At 43.4% G+C, this 18,398-nt stretch overlaps 1 protein-coding gene across 7 annotated transcripts in view; it reads right to left on the reverse strand.

Moving 5' to 3' along the window:
- The window catches only part of Mast4 (microtubule associated serine/threonine kinase family member 4), a 591,509-nt gene that overhangs the window by 440,911 nt on the left and 132,200 nt on the right, over nucleotides 1-18,398 (reverse strand). The window contains exons 1-2 of one of the 7 annotated variants that reach the window (XM_029544161.1): nucleotides 15,982-16,042; nucleotides 14,541-14,584 (exon numbers count right to left, since the gene is read on the reverse strand). The exons of the other annotated variants lie outside the window; for them this stretch is intronic. The gene's annotated coding sequence lies outside the window, so the exon portion shown is untranslated. Of the gene's footprint in view, nucleotides 1-14,540; nucleotides 14,585-15,981; nucleotides 16,043-18,398 lie in introns of those variants that run through there. 7 annotated transcript variants of the gene reach the window in all.

Here is an 18,398-nt window from a genome sequence, read left to right on the forward strand (position 1 = left end):
TCTCTACTTCTGCATCATGATTGCAGATGTGTGGTGGCTTGCACCCTTAAGGGTCAGTCACTGTGAGTTTTCCTGCAAAAAAAAAAAAATGAACTATTAACCTTTTACTTCAAACTGAAATAGGTCCTTACCCCCATAAGTTGCTTTTGTCCCAGTGTTTTATCACGGCAACAAGAAAAGGAACTAGGACAATTATGAAATGCTTATTATGAGACTAAACACAAATAATTAGAAGTTAATATTCATAATAATAACTTTAAAATAATTTAAGAATAAGAATTTTAAAAATCCTAAGGCCTTGAGTTATTAGCTGCTTGGCTTAGCACAAAGTCCACCCCCCTATATACCCTCACCCCACCCCTGAACGAATTTCCAGCAGGCCAGGTTTCTTCCTTGTTTCCTGGAGAGCACTCTCTGCTCCTCGATTACTATTCTTCCTGTCCTATGTACCCAGCACTTGAGGTCTGTGGGCTTTTCTTGCCTCTGAAATGCAGTCACAGCCTGGGACCTGCCCCACAACCATGGCAGATCCCCCATCCTGCTACCATGGCCTATGTAATGCTGTGGCTCTGCCCTGCCTCTACTAAAGCTCCGCCCTGCACTTAGGGCTGGCTATAGAACTCTGCTTAATTGTGCTGATCTGTAGCTTTCCCCGTGTGTAGTTCATAGCATCTTAGGACTGAACCTCAAGTCCCCCTTCACCCGCTTGGACTGCCAATCCCTAAGACTCAGGCCAACATGAACTGGAGGATCACAAAGTAGTGCATGACAGAAAGGCATGCAAGGAGAGGGAGAGAGGATATGAGGATATGAGAAAAACAAACAAAACAGAGGAAGAGAAAAGGAGAAATGGTTTGGTTGACATCAGAGAGGTTGAACCTAGCTATATGTATTTTCAAAGTCTGCTCTTCACTGGTCTTAAGAGCATGGGAGAGGTCTGCCTGCACCCTGAAATCCTGTTCGGCTCAGCAACAGAGAATCGAACTCTCTCACGCGCATTCCTTCTCCATGGAACGTGGAGCACTGCACAGGACCAACGCTCCACCCACCAGGAAGAAAATGTCTCTAGGCGGACGAGAGCATGGGATAGATTCAAATGTCTTCAGCATCTACGTGAAAAATCAGGCCAGGAAATGACTCTTTCCCCCGCCTTGGGTAGAAGTTCTTAATCACACGAAAGGACGTCTTTACCAGAGTCACAGGGTGGTCAAAGCAGCCAACAATTCACTATCGTGGGTCACTGGGACCCTCCGAGAGGCCCCTAAGGACCTGGTAGAGTAGCATAAATAAGACCAACAGGGTTGCTAGGAAAGGGTTCAAGAGCTTGGAGGGTTTTATCATAACCCCTCCCCCAACACACACACACACACATCTATACAAACAATAAGTCTGGAACTATTATTTAAAACCACACCCAATTTTATCCACTAAGAGAGAGAATCCTATTTCCCTTCATCCTAAAGAACAAAATCAAAACAACATCAGGGTCCAAGAACCTCAGGCAAAAGCTGACAAGCTGCGGTGTCACCCAGTTCGTACCTCGGAAAGTGTGAACACACAGACATCTGACAGAGTCTAGAAATAGTCTCAGGATGAGCCACAGAGCCACTTTAAGCCCAGCCTCTGACCTAGCTCCGTCTTCCAGGCCCTGGCTCTGCATTTCCCTTCCTGCTCACATCTCACTGGCGAGAGCCTTCTGCCCTGAACTCCTGTGTGTCTGAAGGCTCAAATCAAAAGGCGTGCTCAGAGAAAGCTGCAGGTTTGAACTTCAAATCTGCCTGCGAGCAGAGAACTCCACTCTGCAGACGCAGGCGTCTTCCTTTCAACAAATCTAACGCTCTAGGGTGGAACAGGGGTGGGGATGGAGGGAGAACGGACAGAGGGTGGCTAATGAATGCAGCTAGACAGGTGGGACAATTTCAAATGTTCATTTACTTTACCTGTAATCAATACATTTAACTTTCCGCTTTTAATTGTCCGGGAGAGGAAGCTGAATGCTTTCCACACACTAAGATGATGACCGCTTGAGGCAATGGCTGAGCCGTGTGCTCCGACTTGACCCTTATGCACTGTATACATACATGCACTGTATACATGCACAGCAATGCCACAATGTAAACAGACGTGCAGTTATAATGAGCTGATTCCACCTGATTTTAAGAACCTGACTTTACAGTGGATCAATTCTACTTTTTTTCCTACCTACATGAGGTTTTTAAGCAATGGCTTTCCCTGTCAGGTGCTTATTTAAAAACTAACAAAACTTAGCTCATACCACGGGAATGAGGGCTCTTATCGATGAGGTCGCACCTGTTGAGCTGGTTTTCCTGGGGATGCACATCCCTTGTTACGCATACACAGTATCAGGGATCTCAGAAGCCAGGCTGCATCCACACCAGCATTATGGACTTCTCTGGCCTCCAGTTCCACATTTCTCTGTAAGTTAGAGCCATCCTTCCCTAAGGAGCCTAGGTGTAGCCTAGCTTAAGGCACCAGAACCACTAACATCCACTCCTGACCTTCGCCATCAATGCTATTTCAGTCATTGGCAAGGACAGCCCTATGCACCAACTGTAAGACGTTGACGGACCATCTTACATACTCAGTGTATGGAGGTGAACTCAGGTAGGATGACAGCCCACAAAGTTTAAAATATTAACCATGTAGACTTTGACTGAACGAGTTTGCCAGTGCCTGGCTCATTTACTAAATTCGCCAAGCACTGACTATGCCCCAAACCTGCTTGGGTAATATCGAGTGTGGTGGCTACCACCCAATGTCTTTCTTCACATAGTGATACTGGCTATAAAGAAGGATGGAGAAAATGGGTCAGAGTGAAGATATTCGAATAATGGTAGTTAGAATTGATTGCTTAGGAGATGCCTGAACCGACATAAGAGGCAGAAGGGATTAGGCTGTGCAGGAAGGTATAGTTTCCTGACCACACCTGGCGACGACTAGACCCAGACATGTGAATGAGGTGTTTTTGGTTTTGTTTTGTTTTTTAAAAGGTAGCAAGGTGATGAGGAAGTGTCTTCTGAAGTGTCCTTTGTCTCTGGTCTGAATGCCCAGTCCTTCCCCAACCAGACCAGGTACATCCCAACTACTCTCTGCAGGTCAGCTCACTTAAGCTTTAAAACCTCTGGCACTGCATTTTCATCAGGGAGCTTAAATGACTTAACAAAGGTATCAAAGTTTGGAGAATCTGGAGCTGCTGACTCCTGCCCCTCCCACATTGCCCCCATTCCATTCATGCAGGCAGTCCCAGCACCTGCAAACTGACTCACAGCCCTATGTTACCTCAGGGTGCAGTCCACAAGCCACCTGAGACATGAAAGGGACTCTTGCCTGTCCCCACCTCCTTTTCAATTCTTTGTGTGTTTCAATGAGGTTCTCGCTGTATTTCTGCACCTCCATGATCCCCTAAGCCCCCGAAAGACTACGTTCAAAAGAAGCAGTCATGCTGTGAGAGAAACCAACTGACTCAAGGGAGAGAGGAATGGGTGTTTGCAGCAGGCCCATGAGTAAAGACAGACATAGGGGGATGATGTTCACAGGAAGTGACCAAGTAGAGGAGATATCTGCCATGTGCATTTCTGCATTCCGCAGTGTGGAATGTGCTGAAGCAGGCCTACAGCAGGCGTGATTTAGATAGAAGAGACAGTATGGAGTCCTGTGCTGTGTAACTCCAGATCAGTCTGTAAGGTGCTGAGCCAGGACGGCAGCTCCCCAGTTCTCCTGGCCATCTTGAGCAGTCCACTGCTTTCCCTCCTGTCTGTTGCTCTTTAGAGTTGACATCAGCCTCTGATGGAGTGGCTCTCAATCTTCCTAACGCTGCGACCCTTAAATACAGTTCCTCATGCTGTGGTGACCCCCAGCCATAAATTTACTTCATTGCTACTTGATAACTCTAATTTTTCTACTGTTACAAACTGTGATGTAAATACCTGATATACAGGATATCTGATATGAGACCCCGAAAGGGTCGACACCCACAGGTTGACAACCACTGCTTTAATGCTTCCTTCTCAAGTGTTCACGTGTAACCAGAGCCCTGTACTTTAGACCAACAGGAACACCTACCCACTGATACCCCTAGCAGTCCTCAGCCAGCTAAGGCTCTTTGTGGCTCTTCGTAACTTCCTGGTGGTAAGCAGACAGACATTTGGATGAAGTCGCCAATGTAACCTCCAGCTTCTTAATACCAAGAGATCCCCAAATCCTTCACAGCAAAGTTACACGACAGCAGGTCCCAGAAGACGAAGAGGACATCCATAGATGTACGTCATCTGCAGAGAGCAGAACTTCCAATAGTGGTGGTGATAATGGGAAAAGGCGGGGCACTTGGTATGAAGAACACAATACCATAACGTAGTCAATGCCTGATTTTAATCACTACCTAGTCTTAGGCCTCATCTCTCATCTGCTTCCCCAACATTCAGATAACAGTTTCCCTAAGAAGCAAAGAGATGCACTGTGCAGGCAGAGGGAAAAGATGGAAATGAACTTGCAGTGACCCTTCCCACAGGAAACGAAACCATTGGCTATTTCAAACTTCCTTTAGCGTGGAACTCAAGAGAGGTCCGGTCCTCTGTCACCCACTACTGTTCCTTTGTGACAAGTACTATCTTACCCATCTCCTCTTCCTCTCCCACAAGAATCTCTTGCCCAGAAGTCAAGGAAAATAAAACCGACTGCCGGCCCCCAACACACACAGCTGAAGCAGAGTGGGGCTGAAAAGCCAGTGTCATCTATCTGAAAGCGTGAGATCATTTTACATCTGTGTTACATAAATGGCATTTCACTAAAATGTGAAGTAAATGCACCCTATGTAAATATGTGTGTCCTCTCTTTCCTCAGTGAATGAGAATAGGGGGAAAGTCAGAAAGTCAACCTTGGGGATTATTTCTGAAACTCAGAAGGGGTTACTACACAAATCACATGAACACAATTAAGTGGTGGTATCTTTCATTTGTTAATAAGGCATTGTCGCTAATTAAAGAAAAAGAAAGAGATCTATAGGAAGATGACAATGAAGGCATCAATAATTCAAGACTTCAATAACTGCTCTCCAAGAGGGAAGCATTCCACCTGAAACCTTTTAAGGATTTTTATAATTCAAAATCTTAGACGGTCACAATAGCTCATGGTCAAAAATTTAATCAACGACAATGGTATTTAGTCAAGTTTGAAACAAAAGGTCAAAAAAGTTAGATAAAGGAAATATGAACAACGGAAATATTTAGCACAAGCAAAGCTCAAAAGGCAGGCTGGCAAGATGTCTCCCTCAGGGAAGGGCTTACCACTCAAGCATAGGAACCCATGTTCACTTTCCAGACAACGGTACAATTCTGGAGTGTAGAATGTTTGTGAAGGCGATACTGGGTTGGGGTGACTACTCGGCTTGCTGACCAGAAGCTTTCGCCTGCAGTGAACTCCAGGGCGATAAATGGTCCCTGTCCCAAAATCAGAGTGGATGCCTCTGAGGAACCAGGTCTAAGTTTGATGTCTCTCATCTACATACGCATGCATGCAATGCACCCCACACATGACTACACACACTCATGTACACACGCACTTCAGAACACAGACCTGAGTCCCAACATTTTCACTGTGGAAGAGAACACAGGGAAATATGTTCAGAATAGAAACTCCTTCTACCCAACCCCTGCCCTTTACTGGGTCCTGCTTTATTCCTAAAGTTAGAAACTTGAGTATGTGTCATTTTCTGGTAAATCCCCAAAGGCTGAGAGAGTGTCTCTGTGTATTAAACGCAGGAGCCCTGAGTGCTAAAGAGGCTATTTTGGGTATTCCACCTTGTAGACACAAAATAATCAAGTACTCTGTCCAGTGAGTATGAGAAAAACTAACGTGCACCTGGCCCAGGCTAACCCACTCCATCACATACTTACAAGACCATCCTCAGGTCTGTCTCAGCACCTGCTTGCTCTGGATGGGGGCAGCTCCGTGAGCACATCGCAGCATGACAACTATACCAAGCAGAGCCCACGGACAAGAAATAATTGAAACATACACACATGAAGCCCCCCGAGAGTCTGAGGCTGTTAAGTGGCCCTCTTGGCTTATGGTACAGGCATGTAATAAAATTCGTGGCTAAGTATGTCTATTCCTCTGGCACAGCTTCTATAATATGTGCTCTAAGGGGATCTGCTTACACTCAAGGGGGCTCCTTCTTCCCTGGTACTAAGTCAAACCTCTGCTCTTAAAGAATGCAAATGATGGCGTAGAGTCTACAGCAGAATAGAGTTTTCATCTGCTACACTCCCTTCCGCCTCAAGCCTTTTGGAAGAGTCATTTGACTGATCAAAGTCAAGAGAGTGACTTAGAAGTTGCGCTGCGAGAAGGAATCGATCTCAGGCAAGGAAAGGCTGCTCTTGTGGATGTTTCGCTCAGAATCCTCTGACAGCCTTAAAAGTCCTCTCAGAGAAGCACAGTCTCCCAAGGTTGAAACCCCAGCAGGATGGTGTAGACACAGAAACGAGCCAGAAGCAGAAGATGAAGGAATCAGGGTGCCCAAAGGGATACCACGCTAAGCTGAGAATCCACGGTCGTGGGTGATGGTCCTACATCAAAAAACCGTATGGCACTTCTCACTTTATGAATGACTTTAACAGCCTGTTCTGGAGGGCAGGCCAGAGTTCAGGACTTGCTTCTAAGGAACAGCCCACAGCAGGAATGCAGTGTGACTTTTTGAGGCCTGGCTTTAAGATGCCTCCTCCTTCCATATCCATGCTTTTGCTCATACCTATGGACACACACATAAGACACCCCCACATGCCTTGTATTAATATAGAAGAAGGTGCTACCAAACCTGGGAGCCCAGGCTTCCGGACAAATGCTTGCACCAACATGCCTGCAGCGCAAGGGGAGCCATCTTGAAAGTGCCCTCTCCAGGCCCAGTCAAGCCATTAGTTGGCTGCATTCCTGGCTGCAACCTCAAGAGCCAGGCTAGAGCAGAACTGCTCAGCTAATTTACTCCAGACTTACTACCTCAGGAAACTTTGGATGGTTTGGGGGTTTTTAAGCTGTTAAATTTGAAAGACAATTTCCTATACAGCCAAAGGTGACTAATATGTCAAGTGCCCTCTGGCCTAAGCATGTACATGTTACATAAGTGACATGTTCATGGTGACTTCATGTAACCAACCCCACACCACTCCTGCGGCATTCCCTGCTTCTTGTCTTGATTTCTCAGTTGTCGCACTTAAGGAAGAATCCTTGTCAGCAAAGTGGTTCCCTTCAGCCTCAATCTTCTGAAAACTGCTTCCCACGAACCACACAGAAACAAGTTTCATTTCTTTTATAACATCCTCTATGACGACCCTGCATATAATCATGATACACACACAAACACACACAGACACCCACACACTCATACATACACACGCACACACACACTCAGACTCACACATACACACTCATACACATACACACAGTCAGACTCTCACACACACATTCACTCACACACTCAAACTCTCACACACTCACACACACTCTCACATACACATAGACTCTCACACACACATATACACAGTCACATACTCTCACACATACCCATATTTTCACACATACACACACTCACAACATTTCTCATGTACACACACATACACTCACACATTCACTCATGCTCATACACTCATGATCACACAAAACCCTCAAATCACCAAAGTAACAGCAAAGAAAACAGACACATCTGTACCTGATGAAGGAATAAGGAATGCTACTTTATTAGTCTCTACTCCTTTTCCTAGCGGGGACCACAGCAGTGGCCACTGTGGCTTTTATCAGTTTATTTCAATTCATCAGAACCTTTATTTCAGTCTCTAAGTAATTATTTCTTCACAAACAGTACTGACAAGGGCAAGACTGTATCTCCAATTGTGTGTGAGCAGTGGGGAAGGGCACATAAGCCAGAGCATACACAAAACAGCAACAACAAACGGGCACCATGTGGATACCGGAGCTCTGCCCTTTTCTCAGTATTGTGCGCCATCTTCTGCTCTTTCCAAGTGATACATAGAACAGAAGGAGGGGATGATTAGCAAGTGGTCCAAGGTTTAACTTCTGTAACATTGCAGGTGGAGTCATTACATTAGCCTATCCTGGATGGGGAAAGCAAAACTAGTGGACAATGACAAACTTCCAAGGTGTGGTTAAGATAGGGTAATACTAAGGCTAGTAGGAAAGCCATCTTCAGTAGAAACAGGATTGTGAAAACAAACAAGAAAAGTAACGTCCCCAGACGATAAGAGTCTAGCTGGCAGTTGTATGATTAAACATTCTCTGTCACCCTGTCTTGAAGCAAGAGTGGAAATCTAACATCCGAAGCTTGAAAACAGAGAAAGGTCATCAAAGGTCCTTTCTGTCTAGAAAAGGAGGGGTGTGGCACCTATGGAAGAAATGGTTCCAAATCCATCCCAAATGCGTTCACTGAGTCCTCGTTCAGAGCAAAGACGCTCAACAAGCAGAAGGTGACGCAGAGGGTGACAAACATGGCCCACTACCTTAATCCAGTCAGTGACTTAACCTTTGCAGGTCTCAGGACCCTGTGTAAATTCTGCACAATTATACTCCTCTCTGTTCAAACAGACACATGCACATAGAAATATAAAACTCGACTCATATTTTTGTGTCATAAATAAATGGTCAAGGTCTGTGGATGCTAGGACAAATATGCCTTGGTATACAGAAAGCAAAAAGAAAATGAAGAATTATGTTTAATAAGTACACCATATAGTTTGAAACATTAGATGCTAAGCTAGCCTCTCTTGAAATGGATTCAAAGATTTCTTCAGCTTCACTGAATACTAAAAGTCGTGGGGACAAATTACACATTTGTACAACACTAATATCGTGCAAAAGTTCCGTTCACTAATTTTATTCTAATCTGTATACATATTACTTTGATTCACTCTGGGTATAAATGTTTTCTGCAGTCACAAGACGGCAAGCTGATACCTCTCAGTAACTTCATTGACAGAAATAATTTTTGGCTATAATATCAGGAGGGGAAAAATCACTTCATTTTTTTTATAAAGGCTCAGATGCTCTAGATAAAGTGTATTTATGCTGTCAGAAGGATAACATGAATGACAAGAGGACTGGGCATGAGGGATTTAAAAAAAAAATCCTTTCTCACATTCTGCACTATCTTCCAGGAAACAATATTCAGGTGCAGAGCAGAGACTCTCCTAAGGGCCATAAGGGCAAGGCACGGAATGCTGACAGGTGTCAAATCATGACCTAAGGAATGACCCAAATAAAGGGGCAAAGAAGGGTGGTGAAGCAAGTGGGCACAGTCAGGACACACAGAGAACTGGAGTGGGAGAGTCACAAATCAGCACATTTTCCAGCTCTGAAACTCTCTACCCAGTACAGGAGCCTGAGCACATGGTTAAGTTTAAATTAGAAATTCAGTTCTGAGTTGCACCAATCTCATTCAAGAGCTCAGAGCCACATGTGGAGACCACTGTAAATCATAATATCCCCATCATCTCTGGAAGTTCTACCGAAGGTCTCCTCCAAATAACAAGCACCCCAAAACTCTGAATCCAGTTGGTCTCAATCAGAAAGTCCAGAGACTTAGAGATACGTCTTTGGCTAAATACTTCTATTCATAGAGAAGCAGGACTTGAGACAGAGGGGATGGCAAATGGTTGAGAGCAAGACTTCTAATGTGATGAAGAAATGACCTGCACTAGTACACAGTCACCCAGGATGACCCGAGGCACACTGGAGAAGCATTGTCTCCAGTCTGAAGGTTATTCTTCCTTGCCAGAGAGTAACAACATTTTTCTGGATTTCTAATAGCTATACACACCCTGCAGAGAGAAAGGAGTCTTAAAATGAGAAGGCACACATCAGCCTACAAGAATTCAGCAGGGAAGGAGTGAAAATGGATTGGAGGAAGGAAGGATGGAGAAAGGGAAGGAGCACAAGGAAAGGAGAGAGGAAGAAAATACAGACACAGGCTTACTTTATTTCTAATCCACCTGTTTTCCATGACTTCATCCTAAAGTCATGACGTGCTTAATCACAAGCACCTGAGGGTGCTGTGTGGCCAAAAACTTTTCCTGGAGAGATGCAACACTCACTGGAGAGAAGTCTACTCACCCAGATAGGGAATTCACCACAGAACAAAGTACAGAAGCCACCAAAGTCCATCTTGGTCAACCAGTGGGTTTTGTTGGCGATACTTTTTGGGGGTGAGAGGCTATTTATAACAGCAGAAGTGACTCAAAGATGGCTGTATCATCAAAGTCTACCCCGGGCATGGGAGACAGCTCATGATGCTGTGAACCTGGAGCACCTGCACAGCTTGGAGGCAGCTCAACAGGTTGGGGAGTATCCTTTCCAGGTGCCTCAGGTTGATTTCTGCTTCTCCCAGGTTACTGATCTGGCTGACAGTCTTCCTTGCCACACTGCTTTGCTCTTCTAAGAGGGACTCTGCTTTTATGGTTTACTCTGGCAGGGAGCGGCCTAGAGAATCTGATCAGTTTCAGGGACTTCCTGAAACTGTTTTGAGTTGTTTATCTTCCTGCTTAATAGATTCCCTGCAGGATACACTGTTTTAATGTAGGAGGAAAGTGTTATACAACAAAGGGAAATGCCTAATGGCATTAATACCCCATGCAACCATAATTGGCAGTCAAAGATTATCCTCTCTAGAGAATCATCTTATGATATGCCTCTTCGTTCCTTTGTTGCTTCTAAATATAAAGTCTACTTGAAAAATGGGATCTTTTTCAAGTAGGTCTTTCTCTACTCCTAGCACTGATGAGTGGGAGGTGGAGGGAGGATGAGGTGTTCAAGGTCAACCTCCACTATTCCTACAGTTTGAGGCTAGCCTGGACCATATAACATCCCTATCTACAAACAAACAAACAAATCTTGGTCAAGGAAAGAAAGGGGGGGGGGAGGAAGAAAGAAAATGTAATCTTCCAGGAAATTTTTTCAGATGAAAGAATAAGAAACTATGTGATGTGACCACTGAAGCCCAACCCCACCTGGAGTGCTCTGTAGTTTCAAGAGATTGCAATCCAGTAGGGAGCTTCAAAAACTGCCTCATGTAGGAACCAACTGGCAAGTGGAATGTATCTAAACACAAGGTGACAGGGCAACAACTCTTTCTTAAAAACAAAAAACAAAACAAACAAACAAACAAAAAGCCCCTAAAAGGTGAGAACACAGAACTAGGACCAGCAAAGTCAGAGCTGTAGTGTTTTACATTTCTGACAATAGGAAAGGCTCTAGGAAAGCCTGGTGACAAGGTTAGGTATCACCTATTATCTTGTCACAGAAGGGATCATGAAGGAGGAAAATTGAAGAAACATGGTTTTATATAATGTGAAAAATTATTTAACCAAAAACAAAATTGCACTAAGAAAAATATTTTATTGTCTGGTATCCATCCCAACTGAAACAAACATTTCCAGTAATTTTCTAAAATTTTATGCAAGTGTTACTTTTGATAGTCCCAACGATAATTTCAATAGGGAAATATAAATTATGACCCCATTACACTAACTATATGACCAAAGTATAAGATCTAGCCAACTACTGACTAAGGATAATTTTTGCTATATTAGAAATTGGTAAATGATCTACTTGATAACAGGTAACCATGCTGTAGAAATAGCAATAGAAAACCATGTGTACACCTATTGATGGGGTGGGGTAGGGATGGGGCAGGTCACATAGACAAGACAAGCTTTAGTAATGGAATAATCTTATCCTAACAGCAGTTAATGAAAGGAACAAGTTAGCTGGTCAACTCCACAAACCACCATTGTCTAATCAGATCTGTGTCTTTTTCTGCACAGCTGGAACAGACGGCCTGATCATCATCCCACAGACAAGAAGAAAATCCCTGTGCCTTGGTCCCAACACATACAGATGCCAAGCCATCTGCAGGCATACGATGCACCCACTTGTTTTCCATTCACTGGTACCAGTGTTGACTTCCTACCAAGTGCCAGATGTACAAATATCATCAAGAATGCCTCTAACCTTAAGGAATCCTGGTTCTTAAAACTAGCCTGCTAAGTAAATAGCCACCACAGTGCAAAGTGACGAGCGTCAGGATATCGACAGGAACAGCGCACTGAGATGCCCTGCCCGAGACAGCAAAGGATTCTAGAATGATGATGATAGAAGAAAGCCTTTCTACCTAAGCTTATGCTACACAGACCAGGGAAGTCTACGTGGGCATGGTATATAGAGATTGTACAGAGCAATCAGTAAAGGGAGTTTGCGGAGAGATGCACAGGTAGGAAAAAGAAAGGAGAGGCAGAAACAGGAGGATGGGGCCAGTTTGTAGAGGATATTGAGAACAGTCTTCAAAGAGCAAGTTGCATCGCAAATAAGATGCACATTCTAAGTCTAAGACATTGAGCCAATCAGATGCAAATGTTTGATAGACTGGCATGCAGTCTACCAAGTCCACCTAAGCCGGGGACTAGTGGGAACTGGAGAAGGGAGAGAATACAGCAAGAGAGGGTAGTATACAGCGGGTCAGGATGTGGGAGAGCAGCTGCTCAGGAGGTAAGAAAGTGAGCCGCCTTTGTATCTGCCTGCACAGGGCCCACAGTGGAACAGAACTAAGCCCTGTTCCTTATGAAGACCTTAACTGGGAGAGCAGGGCTGCCTTGGATTTGAGGAACAAAGATATAAATTTGTTATTGCTTTTAGGTTTTGATTATCCGGAGTTTTTGTTGTGGTAATGTTTTTTTGAGACAGAGGCTCATGACATAAACAAGCCTTGAACTCCTGCTTCCATGCTGCGATTATTACGGGTGTCGGTAAAGGTTCACCAAAGGTAGCTCTTCCAGGTGGGAAGAGCAGAAGAGAAACCAGGGCAGAAGCAGCCTGTCGGCAAATACGGAATGGTCAGGGAAATGAGCATACAGGCAAAGAGAGGGCATGGATACTAAGGAAGAGGGATAGATTCAAGAGTATCAGCTGGAAGAAGGCAGACGTTTCCAGCCCAGCAGAGCTGCAGTGAAGTCAGCTTGGGTTTAAATACAAAGTTAAACACCAGAGGGCAGTGAGAGCAGAATGTGGACCCTTATGTCAGCCCCTCCGTCCCTCCCTCCCTCCCTTCTCTCTGCTATGGTTTAGAAATGAACACATGTAACCTAACCAGTAAGTAAAGACAAGGAAAGCTGATAGGCTGCCACCGCATTAGACGCTCTTCAGTGGAATCAAGGAACATCCCAGGGAAGGTGACACAATTAAGCTGTCATGACATGTTACAGAACACTTTGCTCCGTGTGCTCCTGTCTGACAGATGTGCCCCAGCAATACCCACAGATAACAGCTGCTCTGAAGGTTGGATACTGCTAAGTAGCACCCAATGCTACTCTGTCATAGCATGTCCTGATAAGACATGGGTATAATGTTTGTGCATGTAATTGTGGCTCTCATTTGAGGTAAAAAAAAAAAAAAATCCTTCCCTCAGCCATCACTCATCTGTGGTCCATCCACAGTGGTTTCTATAAACCAAAGCTCCAATATTTTCCAGACAATGGTTAGTACTTGCTTTGTTTTACTGAGTCAGATTTCTTGTTCTCATTGGTCTTGAAGGAATCCTCCTGCCTCAGCCATCCAAGTGCTTAAATCACAGGCACACACAGAGTGAGTGCTTATTTTAAATAATAATGGGGCTAGAAGGATGGCTCAGTGGCTAAACACTCTTGTCACTAAGCCTAACAACTATAATTCCATTCCTGGGACCCATATAGTGGACAAAATTGACACCATATAAGTTGTTTTCTGACCTCCAGGAGCGCATTATGACATGTATGCACACACATGAACACACGCACAGGCAATCACGCTAAACAAATGCATGCAAGAGATTAAACTATAGCTAGTGACAGATTAGACAACAAATTCCAAAACCAACTTAGATTAGAATTTTGTAACTGTCTCTATAATCAATACAAGTTTTAGTCAACAATCCCATTTCATTCCAGTTTAGTTATCATTCCTTACAATTTGCTTTACAATACTCTTTTCTCTCTCTCTGGGTGCTTATAAGTAAGTCCATTAAGGAAAATAGCATGTTATCAGCCTGCCTCTTCTCTTATGATAGTTGGATTAAGTAGAAATAAAACCACAGTAAGAACACAGTGTATATTCAATCACTTTATAGATTGTATGATCGGCTTCTGATGTCTATAGTTTACAGAGGTTTGAAAGAAATTGTAATGTAGGCTATCCTGATCTGAGCTGATTAATGTGAGGAAAATGTTGTACCTTAACTACTGCTCAGAATCCCTTTAAATTACTAGCGATTGGCAATCCGTCATCAGCAAATATGCTGATGTCAAATGTCCTTATAATAAGCTATCACATTTTCAAACATTTTTCCCCCATTACCTAGCCAAGAGATTTGCACAATGCACACAACCTGCAGAGAGGAGAGTAAATGAAATATTGGATCTTGGTTTAAGTGAACAAAACCCTATCCTGAACAGTAGGGGGAGAAGGAATATATAAATGGAGAGAAGAATTACCTATTCATCTTCATCAATAGTTGACACCATCATCATTTGGGCCTCTAAAAAAAAAAGGATGTTTTAATTTGCTGGGAAGAATACATCTCTTCAGGGAGGAGATTTGGGGATTCGACCATGAATAAGAATGAAGTAAGCAGACTTTCTTCATATGTAAAACCTAGCTCTGGTCTTTCAGCCCAAATGAGATTCTAAGTTGGGGGAGGGGGAAGGGACTCAGATTATTTATTCCGGTCCATGTAAGCACCCTTCATGCTCACCAACCTCATGCTCACCAACCGTATCTTCACTTCCTCTCACTCAAATTAACATTAAGACAAAAGAAAAAAATTAAATATTCCCATTTGCTTTGGCCAGCTTGTACCCACAGCCCTGGGTTCAAAGAACAGCCCCTGTTCCTGAGGCAGCTCAGAGTCCTGCCTACAATGATCTTCTTGCAGGAAATCCAGGCCCTGACTGACAGATTCCTCTCATCATTACCCTACTCCTTCAGCTAATGCAAAACACTCTCTTGGCATCCCCAGCCTGCAATAAATCATTCAGATTCACGCCAAAGCTCAAAACTCAGCCATTTATTAATTTTAACTAACTTCTGATACCTATTATCAGTTACGGACAATGACAATATTTCTCTAAGCCCATTAATTTCTTCTTTGTGCCCCAGAAAGCGTAGAGGAGGCAACAGTGTGCCTGACCTTTTGTGGTTTTCCTAATCATGACTGCTTCCCATGGGGGTGAACAGAATTAAGGGAGTCCTGGAACATTATGCAAGTCAGGTAGACAGAATGAGAGTCTGGGTAAGGCAGACACAGAATAAGAGGCCTTCAATATGCAACATTGATGTGATGTATAAATCAATAGAGAATGATTAAAACACTGCTCTGTGAAAGGGCTGCATAGTTAATATACATTCCATTATGAAAAAAAAAAAGAATGTGGCTGTCACACCAAACGCTTGGGCATGCGGGGCAATGGAAGGAACACGTACCAAACTGTTAAAATATATAGAATTTTAAGAAATGGAGCTAATCAACACCATCATGTCTTTCATTTCACCTGGTGAAGCCTCTTCAAATACTCATTTGTTATTCAAATGTCCACATTACAGATACCCAAGCTCCCATGCACACCCAGAGCACCTGACTTCTAACAGTCTACCATTCATCAGAGAGTCCCACTTCAAAGCCCAGCATCAATAAAAGCCATAGGATTCCTACTGACTACAGTGCAAAATCCATATCTAAATACCCCTAATTGTACAATCATTGTGCTCACTGGAATAAAACATATACTTACCCTATCCTTCCTTTTAAATGGATCAAATTAAATGCTGTTCCACCTCTCTTTCTCTCTCTCCCACACACCCCCACACACAAAGAGCTAAATATTATGATCTTTTTTATTAAGTTGACTTCCTTTGAAACTAGGGTATCATGCTTACAAAACAGTAAAATTCTTCCAAACAAGTGACGTTCTCTTCTAAGCCACAAGGGGAACCAAGAATCGCCTTTGCTTTCCTTCCTTTGGATCCAAATAGAAGGGACAGGTGTTTGGGTGTTATTTCTTCAGAAAGTTATATTTACCACTTACTGGGCTTTACTGGAAAGAAAAAAAGAAAGACATCATAGGTTTCAATAGGGAGCATTTCACATGTTCTTCCAAAGGAAAAATGATGCTACATTATGTCTTGTCTCCTACATTTTACATGGGAGGAAACAGGAAAATGTATCTCAATGAAATTCCTGATGGGAATATCCTTTGTTTGTGCCTTGTGTCACACACATCTACTAATGACTTCATTAAGCTACTGTCTAACGCCCACAGTACTAAGGAATCAGTCCCTTCCAGTCAAGATTTTTTCCATCATTCAAAAAAACCATTTCGCTTTCATTAACATTGAATCTAGTCATCGGAAATGCACTGAAACCCCACAGGAAAACAATAGCAAGATAAGTTAAAAGAGTCAAGTTTAGACTTAAACTTTCATGGAAGGGGCATAAAGCCAGCATTGCCGAGCAGTTGTTCACTGTAAGCAAATTCGTGTGTTACTGCAGGGAACTGTCGCCCCTCAGAAGCCACCCACAGAACTGTCTTAACTTGGATGTACTTTAAACATCTTTCCCCTTCAACTCAAATGCAGCTCTATATTTCATGGAAATTTCTACTCTGTTAAAAATTCCAGCACACACCAAGAAAGGAACTTTAATTTTAGTTCCTCCTCTATCTGAGACTCAGAAAGTCTCCACCTCTCTCCAGGGGCTAAATAAAACAGACAGAGAGACCTGGTGTTAGTAATTCTGCCACACAAAGAAAATAATTGTAGGCACCAAGACATTATACTTTGTAGCATGATATCATTTAATCCCTCTGTGAAACAACCAAACTAAACAGATGGCATCAGAGCCTGCTTAGGAGGTGAAAAAACTCAGTCATTTACTTGAAGAAAACCAGGAATGATTTTCATCCTGGTCCCAACTAGGCCCCACAGGCAAACACCAAAGCTACAGGCAATATTTGGTCATGCAGACTCCCACCGATAACAATAAAAAGAGCACTCATGTGAGAAATAAAATCTTAACACAAGTTGGTGACATCTCAGGCCACACCAGAAAGTTACCAGTTGGGATAATTTATTGCAGACTCAAGATATTAAAGCTTCTCCACCACCTGACATCGTGTATTCAGGGAGGTGGGCGGGGCAGGCAGTTTAGTAAACAAAGGAATACATAGAAGAAAAAAATATGCATGAGAGAAGAGGAAAGTCGGACAGAAGGGGAGAGAAGGGGAGGGGAGGGAAGGGGAAAACAGGACTCTCTTCCTGCCCCTTGCAAGAAGCCAAGACAAACCTATTTCCAGCACAACTAACCACCTCTCGGCAGAGATGGTCTGGGATGCATATTTCACTGTACTATGTAGAAACCAGTTGGCTCAGACAATCGGCACAATATTTCCTCCAATAAAAATGTCTAGCATGCACTGTACCTGGAAATGACATTGTGTACTGCCCTTCTCTCTCCCACTGACTGTACAGTATCTAGTGACTGACTGCAAACAAATTCCAGGGTGAGGAGACAGCTCATCCACTGGAGTACAACAAAGAAGTTTTCCACAGTGTGGAAAGGAATTTGGTGAGTCAATGTTAGTATTTAAAAGGAATTGAAACAGAATAAAACAGAAAGTATCAGTGTACAACTAGTCGTTAAATTCCTTCACAGCAAGTATAAAATGCAATTGAGCATATATATATATATATATATATATATATATATATATATATATAGAGAGAGAGAGAGAGAGAGAGAGTATGTTTCTTTACTAAAGGCTAAAAGCCACTTGATCTGTCGCCTTGTAGCCTCCCATGCAAGTGGGTTCCACTGGATGTGCTTTACAGCTCTATCCTGACCTCTCTGACCCTTCGATGTGCACACCAAATGTTAGGAATGCCAACATCTCTCACAGACACATTAGAACATCCTATGACCGTACTAGCCCCCAGGAAGTTGGCTAGGATTCAAGTACCAGTCATGATCCCCCTTCTGTTGAGTAGGTCTTAAGTCTGATTAGTCATCTGTTGGCAACTGTCAAGATGTGAGTGTCACTGTTCCACCTTGAGAGAGAGAGAGAGAGAGAGAGAGAGAGAGAGAGAGAGAGAGAGAGAGAGAGAGAGAGATCTTGCTATGCTGGTCATTATAGCTCATAAGCATCACAGTTAGATAAGACTATTGATGGCTTCCCTTCCCAGGCAGCTTACACAGTGCTTTCTGGTACTGTCAAAGTTTGACTTCAGGAAGGAGACCAGACTCTCACATTAGATGCAGTTAGAACTGTCTGAGTCCTGTGTCTGGAGTGTGAGATACC

The sequence above is a fragment of the Mus pahari genome, chromosome 11, assembly GCF_900095145.1.
Source record: "Mus pahari chromosome 11, PAHARI_EIJ_v1.1, whole genome shotgun sequence".
Lineage (NCBI taxonomy): Eukaryota > Metazoa > Chordata > Mammalia > Rodentia > Muridae > Mus > Mus pahari.